Source organism: Cyanistes caeruleus, chromosome 2 (genome assembly GCF_971803275.1).
Source record: "Cyanistes caeruleus chromosome 2, bCyaCae1.hap1.1, whole genome shotgun sequence".
NCBI classification, from domain to species: Eukaryota; Metazoa; Chordata; class Aves; order Passeriformes; family Paridae; genus Cyanistes; species Cyanistes caeruleus.
In genome coordinates, this window is record NC_141702.1 from 45214150 (window position 1) to 45223754 (window position 9605).

Genomic DNA, 9605 nt, shown 5'->3' on the forward strand with positions numbered 1-9605 from the left:
TTGCTTTAATAATCTGTTTAAATCCTGCTGTTTAGCAATGCCAGCATCCTGTCACCCTTTTATAAGGCTTTCTTCACATATGGTATGCATTTCTTGAATGCTTCCATTATGTCCCCAAAGGGTGTCCTCACCATCTGCAAGGACTGAATTCCCCCAGCCTAGCCTTCTGATTTTTTTTTGGGCAAGTATGCTCCTTTTTATGTAGCCTCTTATTTTGAAGTAGGTAAGTTCTCTACCTGCTTATTAAGCATACTTTGACAGAGGAGATTATAAAATTGGACAAGAGAAACAAAAATATTAACTTGTAAATGTCTGTGCTTACAGGGCACATATCATGATCTTGGAACAGACACCATGGACAAAATTTAAATTCATCTTTCCTACATTTTCTTCTTTCTTTGTGAACAACTGAAAAAAGCACCTCTTTATCAAAAAAGGTGCCAGTCCCATCCCAAATAAGTTGTAATTCCTACCATAATTGATACCTGACTACTGCATCAAACTGTAGAAAGACCACTTCTCTGTGAATGGCTAACAGTTGGGATATTCTGCTGAGATCCTGTGGATTCTGGAAGCTGTAATAATATTCTGTATTCTTGAAGTTCAGTCCCTGCAATCTCAAGAAGAGTAAGTTTATCAGGTAAGGTGTCAGAAACTGCACATAAAAATATGTCGATTTTGTAAACTTGTTTTCCCTCCAGGGGAACTTTGTATTTCAGGACTTTCTCAATTTTTCATCCTCCCATGTTTACAACCCCCTCAACATTACAACAAACAGGCTTTAAGAATGGAGACCGTGGCAGGTGGAGATTTATGAGGATGCAGTAGTCAGGGAGGAAAAGGCATAGTAATGAAAAGTTACAAGTAACTCAAAATCGTGGTTCTTTCAATAGCCTTTCCCATTAAAAAGTTAAACTTTATAAAATACAAGCCAAGGATTGTGGTAAATCCTACTATCATTTTAAGGTTAGGTTTGTCAGACACAAATAGAATCATGTCCAGAGATGGAATTTTACTTACTCCAAAGATCTAAACTAGATACTACTTGATTAGGGATGAGAGGGACAACATTTCCAACAGTTTTTAAATTAAATACTATTGTAGCTCAGTCCTGCAAGATACAGAATATTTTCCTGCTGAGGCTCTGAAGTTTTTTATTCCCTCTAAGCTTAGGAAAAACTTCTCAAAGCAATGAGTCTCAGCAAGTCATTACCCTTACAAGAGCACCTGCTCTTACTTGGTGCTGTAGGAAGTGTGTGCACCGGGCTTGACAGTTTCCCAACGGAGCCCTGGTAGAAGTGATTTAACTCAGAACTACCTGTTATAGAAACCCAATGTTCTGAAGGGCCTGCCATCATTCAGGGAAGTTAAATGGTCTGATATGGAGGAGAGGGAAATTATTCCTCAGCAGCAGGAACCAAAAAGATCTCTTGGTCATCAGCAACAGAGTAAAACTGAAAAATGTGTTACAGAGACAGCAGAGACTATATTTTCTGTTTTAAAAGTGTAATAGCTAGGCACACATTAAATGTGTCTGAAATTGAAATACATTACACATAATATTCCTCCTACATCTGGTTATGTGGTTTCTCACTGATCATCGAGCTCAGACTTTTTGATTGTTTCGAAGCTCATTATGCATGCTAATTTACGTGAGCTTTCTCAGTCATATACAAATGAAGTTACTGATATGCACTTGATTGCACAATGAGCACACACCACAGCACAGGAAGGGGTTTTTTGTCAAAGAAAATAAACCCACTTCAAATATCAAACATTCATAAGCACAGTAGTAAAATAAAAGCTGTAACAAGTATTTATGATTCACTGACTCCTTTCTTCCTTCCAAAATGAAAATTCAAGGAGATAAATTCTGAACTAATGAAAACCTTACTCACATAAAAAGAAAAATACATAAAGGATAAAATCTGGAGATAGTAAAAGACCAAGCTGGTCTTTGATATGTTTTAACTAGTTATTGAAGAATTCATTGTTTTTATCAAATTGTTGTTATACATTTGTCATTTTTTAACAGATGCCAGGACAAAAGGAAAGATGTGCAGAGAAACTTTTTACTCCTGAGTTGTATGTGAGCAGCACTAAATGTACATATATATGAAGAGGGGCATTTCCTGGTGACAGAAAAACAGTCCAGACATGCAGCACTCACACCCACAGAGAAGATGGTATGCATAAAATGCCATGTTTTGAAATTCCAGCTCATTATACTGTGAGAATACTCCAGGGGCTGAAAAGCAAAATGCCACAAGAGCACTTCAGTACTTGAGACAGGATTATCTGATGTGACCTTGGTTGCCTAATTATCATACATCAAGTTTAATTTGGCTCCTGCATTCTCAGGCACCTCCAAAGGGAAGGGACTTTCATCTTACTCACAATGAACACATTTTAGCTGAAGGTGTCTGTGTAAGAGTGTCCTGCAGAGGTGTTCAGTGCCAGCGGAGGTACCAAATGGGTGCTGAGATGCCGGTAGTTACACACCACCTCCCTGCTAACTGCTAAAGGAGAGGCAAGCAAATCCCAGTCCTGCAGATGTTTGACTTGAATAATAAGCCAAAGCTCTTCGGGAAGCCAGTACTATCTGTCTCCATGCAGGATGACACATACCTCAGCTGTTTCACCCTTTGGAAAGGAAAGGAAATGACACATTTACTATAGTAACCCAGCCTGCCATTTCAAATCTTCTGGTAAAGAGAAAGTCATCATAGGCTGATCAGATGGTTTAACAGGCACTTGCTAAAGGTGGAAGAAAAATTTTTGGACCATGTTTCCTATTCCCTGAAGGAGCAGACCTCCCAGGCCTAGTGGGTGCATTGCTTTTCTGTGAGATCATGACAGATCTGTGATGCTGTGAACATGCTCTGGAAATACAACAGCCTTCTGAAAGTAAAATGCAGAAGGAAAAAGAAAAAAAAAAAAAAAAAAGATGAAATTTCATCTTGAGTTTATTCTTCACTTGCCATCAATCTCCTCTTTTTTCCCCTTTCTCACTATCAGTATTTTACATTCTTTTGCACCTGGAACCATCTGCTTAAGCACTCAATATCAGTCACTTTTCAATCCTCTTGGTCACTCCCCAGTCTGGGGTCAGAGGTTCTGAATTTATGACATAAAAGCAGTTTGGGGAATTTCCTAATTGAGCAAAAGCTAGGATATATGAAACCACATGGCAAAATGCATCCACTATTTCTAGGCTTACGTGGGGAACCCTGAGAGCAGCCTGCAGACAAGACAAAGGCACAAATAAAACCTTGCAGATTACTGTCCCTAACTAAACCCACCAAAGTAGCAAATATTTTTGCTTCTTGGGCCACAGCTGCTCCCAGAGACCAAATAAGAACTTGCTGGGGCAGCACTGGAGATCTCACAGCAAGTTCACCCACTAGGTTTTGTTTAGGCTCAGGGTATCGCTTCCACCTGTCACCATTCCATCTACTGTCACAGCTTCCAGTTAAGAAACTGTTTCCCCAGTGTCTCTTACAAATGCTTTCTTCAGTGTTTACACTAATTCAAACAGATACTGCCAGCCTTCCTCCAGTCCTTTCCCCCAGCTCCCACAATGCCAGGGCCCACCAGGTACCTCATCCCTCCTGCTCCCTACCTTACATATTTCGGCAGAAATAAGTCAAAAGGTCAAAAAGGGCCTAGCTTTAAGTTTCAGTGTGCACAGGAACAGGGACAATACTATACAAACTGGTGGGCTGGAGAAAACTTGGAAAATAGGAAGTATTTGGGTTGCTAGGTTTTGGTTTACTCACATATGACATTTAACCTAAAGGACCCTTCATTTTAATTTACTTTCATTTCCACCTAAAAGTCAACAGGACCAGACCTTTGTCCTTTCTGGCAGGCAAAGTGTCCCTGGAGTTCTGGGCGTTTTGGTTTTTTTCAGCCCAAACCCTAAGTGTAACCCTAACCCTAAGAGAAGAAATAAAACCAACCTTTTGCTGAGGTGGCCAGCACACAGCTAGTGCCAGGGAGCAAGGTGTGGAGGTGTCTTTGGGATGGCTTGTATCCTATAACCATTTTTGGTTTTGTTTTTTTGGCCAGAATGGTCACTACCTCCCCTCTCCCCCAGCTCTGGGGTGAGGGCAGCCCAGCATCCTCTGGGGCTTGTGGCCAGGGGCTGGCTGCTCTTCCTTCCCATGGGGGGGTGAACAACCCAACTTCCGCACGGCACAGCGCACGTGACTGGAGATATTCTTGCCTTGTGGTTTTTGCCTTTTTCCCTCTTGGTTGTTTTTTTCCCTTCAGCATTGTGACTAGGCCTTGCAAGGGTCGCTTCTCTGCTCCTCTGCCACATGGGAGCCTGGTGCTGTGCCAGGACCCAGGAGCACCCCCTCACCCGCTGGGCCATTCCCTATGCAAGGGAAACACTGACCAAAAAGGTGTTGCCTTTCTCCCAACCTGGAAATGAAACTCAAGATACTTTTAGTAAGGAGCTAATATAAGAACAAATCTTTGTTTGAAGGCCTTCAAGGGTAGTTAGGGAAAGATGTCCACAAAAGCCCATCCCCACAGGGATGAGGACATTTTTATAGGTTTTAGGAAATTACTATAATAGATAAAAAGCACCAATTAGGAGGACAAGTGGTGATGCAATTCCCCCTCAGGTCAAGCTCCTCTCTGGAGTCACTCCCTCAGCACTAGCTGTACTTTGTCCTTTAAATGTATCTTGAAGAGTTGTTCTCAACCTTGGCTCCCAGGAAGAACCAAGATAGCACTGGGGCTTTGTACCTCATGGGGCTTGGAGTTTTGGAATTTGAGTTTCTGCCTAGGGGAAGGCCATGGAAAATTACTGGGAAAGGTAGTCACTAATACAATAGGCTACAAAGCTACAAATGTATGTACAAAGAATATAGAGAAAATATAAAAGGAAAAACAAAAACTCCATTGCATCACTGGGACCAGCCACTGCCGGTGAGCTGTGCAAAGGAGTAATCCCCTGCCCAGCCCCACTGTTCTCTAGGGTTCAGGGTTTTTGCCACACTTTAGCCCCACATCCTGTAACCACCAGGACCCCCAGCTGCTCCTGCTTCTGCCATGGAATTGGGCTAAGTGCTACAATTTAATTTTCAGCCCCCAGGGGTCTGCTCACCTCTTCCAGACACCCCTCAGAGGTTCCTGCTACAGCCTATTTGACCACCTGGAGTGCCACCGAGACCAGCTGCTCCCCATTAGTTTGCAAACGGAGCCACGCTCTCCCTCTCCCTTATTGACCGAGCTGCCATTACCGCCTGGCGTGAGGCGGCTGATCCTGTGCCACAGCGCCCCCTGCCGGCGCGGAGGAATCAGCGCACCCACCCTGCCCGGCTGGGAACCAGCGGCGCCCCATTCCGGCCGTGCCCAGAACTGCACCGAGGGGAGAGCGCCTGCAGCCGGGAAAGCCACACCGGGTTCCTGTTCTGTAGATCTTTACCTGAAAGGCCTGTAAATTTATAACTATATTAATTTGGAGGGAAGGGGGTCATATTTTCCATTCCAGGAAACTTTGCGCCTTTCTTGGCAGACACGTGTCTTTTAAAACAAGACAGGAGAGAGAAATGTTGGGACAGTGTCGTGCTACCCTTGGTGCCTTTTGTAGTTCCAGTCTTCCTGCAGCTCAAGGATTTATGGATTTTTCACACCCTAACCCTAAGCAGAGCAGTAAAAGTAGCCTTTTCCAGAGGCTGGAGTGGCCATTACATGGCTGGTGCCAAGGAGCAATTTGCGGAGGGAGCAATGCTGGAGCAGCGCTATGTTCTTTCACAGCAGGCAATCTCCTAAATATACTGGATCCAAAAATTCTTCTCTTTCCCTCCTCCAAATCCCCACCCATCTTCTCTCACAGAAAAGAGCTCTCTAATTCCCTCTCTGTGCTCTGTGCTGACTTTCGTGTCATGCCACCAAGTGTTTTAAATGCCGCTTGATTAAAGCAATGAACTGCGATGAGGGTAGGCTTGCTAATGGCTCCTCCATTTCCAAGAGCACAATGATTGTCTGCCTTGGCACTCAGAAGCACTTAGCAAAGTCGTGATCAGATACCAAGGAGAGCAGAAATAGGAGCTGGACTGAGCTTCTTCATCTGTTTGGTCAACAGTGGTAGATGTGTCCTTATCAGCGAACAAATGTCCCTGGTTTATACCCTTGACCCCCCAGTTTCTTCCCCTCGGTTTTAGTTTTGTGTTATTATAAACTTGGAGAGATTGAACTTTGTAAGGCAGGACCAACAAAGAAGAGACAGATGATCCTGTCCTGCTTGTAAGTCGAGTGGGGCTGATGCAGTGAGCTGAGACTCTGGATTAGGAACACAGAAAGACAAAGGAAAATCAAGGTCCAAGGTCAGTAAATGCAAACAGTAATTTTGAGAGAGAATGTGTGAAATAGCCACATCTCAGTGATTCTAGTGCAAGTATCCATGAAAGCCACAGTCAGACAGGCATGCAAGAGGAGTTTTTGATAAGTTCAGCAGAGGCCCATGGGGGCTGTCAGGAGGGGAGGTCTGGCAGATGTGAGTGACCCTGGAGGCTCTGCAATGTCACCTCTGTCACATGGTGCCAGGTGGGGGTCCTGGGAGAGCACAAAGCAACAGTGGAAGCTGCTCCTGTCCAGAGTGTTTGTGGAAATACACTAGGCATACAGTCACCCACAAATAATAACCTTGATATTCTATTGGAAATTTCTGAATTTTAGAGAAGAATGGCAAGAGAATTACTTTTGTTTACTGCTACATTTTGCTAGCAAGTTGCTTTATAAACAGCATAGAGATATAGTAAAAGCTAAGTATTAAACTTGATTCTAGCTTCCAAAGCTTCTGGAAAGCCCCAAAATCCACATGATCCACGATGTGCAGAAGAAAATTAATCAGGAGATAACCCTAGTGACATGTGAAAAAGCCAGACAAGAGTAGTTCTCCCCTCTAGTCAGGAGAATTAAGATACACGCTCTGGGGAATATGGGAGCTCAATTCTTGTGTGGAAAAAGTAGCCTTGCTGCATAAAGGCAGCAAAGCCTTGTCCTGTGTGTGAATACATTTGCTCTCAGCCCCCCACTGGAGTTTGCAGGCAGGCTGAATTGGACTGGTAGGAAATTACTTCTCTACTCCTTTGTGTTGGAATGTTAATATTTTAGGCCTAGCAGAGCAATTTAAATGTCAGAATTTTTAGTATTTTAGGTATGTTGTGTTTGTACAATTACTGCACAAATGTGGGCAATTTGAGAATTCATGGACACAAGCAGTAAAACAAAGAAAAAGAGGAAATAAAAGGTAAAAAAATGTTCCCTACTGCCACTGCTTGTGGTTGCAGGAAGCAATAATTAGTGTACATAAATGCCCAGTTCTAAACAAAAGCCATATTTTTTTCTCAATATTTACAGAGAACTCCAACACAGAACTGTGGGCCAGGTCATTATTGACAGAACTGGTCTGTAATGAAATTGCATTTTGGCTTTGATACCAGAATGAATTTGATTGCTGCTCAATACAGGCTTTCCAATCTGTTTGCAATGACATCTACTTTTTGCTGTAAACATTTTAGGAAAGCTGAGAAGCAGTAAGCTATAAAGCATACCCAGTGTCAAATCCCAGGGATTACTGAAGGATCAATATTTTCTGACAATGATACCCCACTGATGTGTGGTTTTGTTCTGGATTTTTTGTTTGTTTGTTTTGTTTTCTCCCTCTGTCCCTGCAGAGCTCTGGAAACACAGGGTAAAGCAAGAAAATTTCTCAGTTGTACACCCACAGATAGTTGAAACAGTTGTTCAAAGGTTGAGGATAACCACCAAGAATCAGATACATAGGTAAATACTCTGCATTTCTAGCTAAGCAGCAGCTAAATTGTGTTTACAGCTTTATTTCTTAAAGCTCTTGTCAATCAGTGACCTAAAAGAGAAACACATTTCTTAAGCTTATGAGCTTAGATGTGGATTATGTTGGTTTGTAATAGCAGCATTGGCAGCAAACTTCTGCAGTGCCCAGCTGCCTTCTGACGGGTTTATTTCAGCTCTCAGGACAGTAATAAGGTAAAGATGAGTTAGGGCTGGAGGCTTATGTGCAGCTGCAATGCAGGATTGCAGGACTTTATTTACAGAGTCAGTAGTGGGAACCCTTCTTCCTGAGTCATTGCTAAATTAGGGGTCAGTTATGATGTTAGGAAGCAGAATTTGTTTCTTTCAGGGAAATTTGAAAAAAAAATAAAATATGAAAATATGACCACTTCTAGTAAAAAACACAAATCACAGTTTTCAGTGAGAGAAGGGATGTTGGGGCCCAACTGCAATCCAGGCACTTTGGGTGCTGGTGATTTAATTTCTCTACTGAAAATTCTCTTTTAGCTTCAATTGGAAAAAACAATGTTATACACTTGCAGCTAAAACCAGCCAAAAAAAAAAGGCAAATCAGTTTTCCATTAGTTCAGTGAAATTGTAGGTTGGGCATGAACTTTTACATTGAATGATTTTATTTTGCTTCATATTGGTATTGCAGAAGCACTTTATTTACAATAAATTAACCATATTTCATTTTGATGCCTATTGTATATAGCAACCCTTGTGACTCAGGCCACCCACAGGGTTTCTTATTTTGTTTTCCTGGGTTATTTTTAAGAAAGTCATTTACAGCAGTGTTTCACTGTACTGGGCTGTGACATCACGGCCAAAGAGTGCAGCACCTTTCAGCCCCATTCCATGATTTATGAAATATTCTTTAGCAGCAGCATCGTTTACTTTGCCAAAATTAAAAAGTATGCTCAGAGCATTGATCCTACTCTCCGAGAACAGGAGAAGGTGGTTTCTCTGGGTGGGAGGCAGTTGCTAAGTAAAAAATTAAAGCCAAGCTGTCTGGCTGGGAAGTTGTTGCAGGGGAGCTGGGCTGCACAAGCACTGTCAGAGTGCATCTTCGTGCTTTGCTTCAGGAGCTGCACGTGGTGGAAGAGGGTGGCAGCTCAAGTGACACAGCTCTGACACAGGCTGGTGATGGTGTTCCATCGAGTGGCAGCACTTAGTGGTCTCAGCTGGGACAGAGTCCCACTGTACAGAAACGAAGTGACAGCCTTTGGCAAGTAAGGCACGGAGGCTCTGTGGCTCTTGCTTAGTCATGCCAGAAGGACATGATGAAATCACCAGCTATCTCTGGTGAAACAAAGATAACCTGAAGGCAGAGGTAGTGCCTGCTGCTCCATGGCTCATGTGCACAATGGATTTTACACTGGTAACCTTCTAACTTGAACTTCTATTCCCAGGTCTCTTTTTTCACAAGGCATTCTCCCAGAGCAATTCAACTCTGTGCATTGACTGAGACAGAAAACAGAAGTGGGTCAGGCACTGCAGGGTCATTACGAGATATTCTGCCTTATGACTGCAGAACCAACTTCTCTGGACTTCTGAGCTTGATTTTGCAGCTTCAGTTGTATGCTTCAGGATAGCTACTACATGTGGGTGGAATTTTGAAAACAAGTAAACCCAGCCAATAAATCAGAAATGTTGTCTTGTGAAATCGTGACATCCATGTAATCTGTTAGCTGACTTGGAGCTAGGGCTCCATTAACACAAACTCCACTGCTACAGGCATGTCACCTTCTACAGAAACCTACACTTGGAACAAG

General features: G+C 42.8%; 1 long non-coding RNA gene across 1 annotated transcript; it reads right to left on the minus strand.

Annotated features, from left to right (window-relative positions):
* Positions 1 to 385: 385 nt before the first annotated feature.
* On the minus strand, positions 386 to 2643 carry LOC147654769 (uncharacterized). The gene is made up of 2 exons (XR_015283090.1): positions 2398 to 2643; positions 386 to 610 (listed from the first exon to the last, which is right to left on the minus strand). It is a non-coding gene; the product is annotated as an uncharacterized LOC147654769 (long non-coding RNA).
* Positions 2644 to 9605: the final 6962 nt, after the last annotated feature.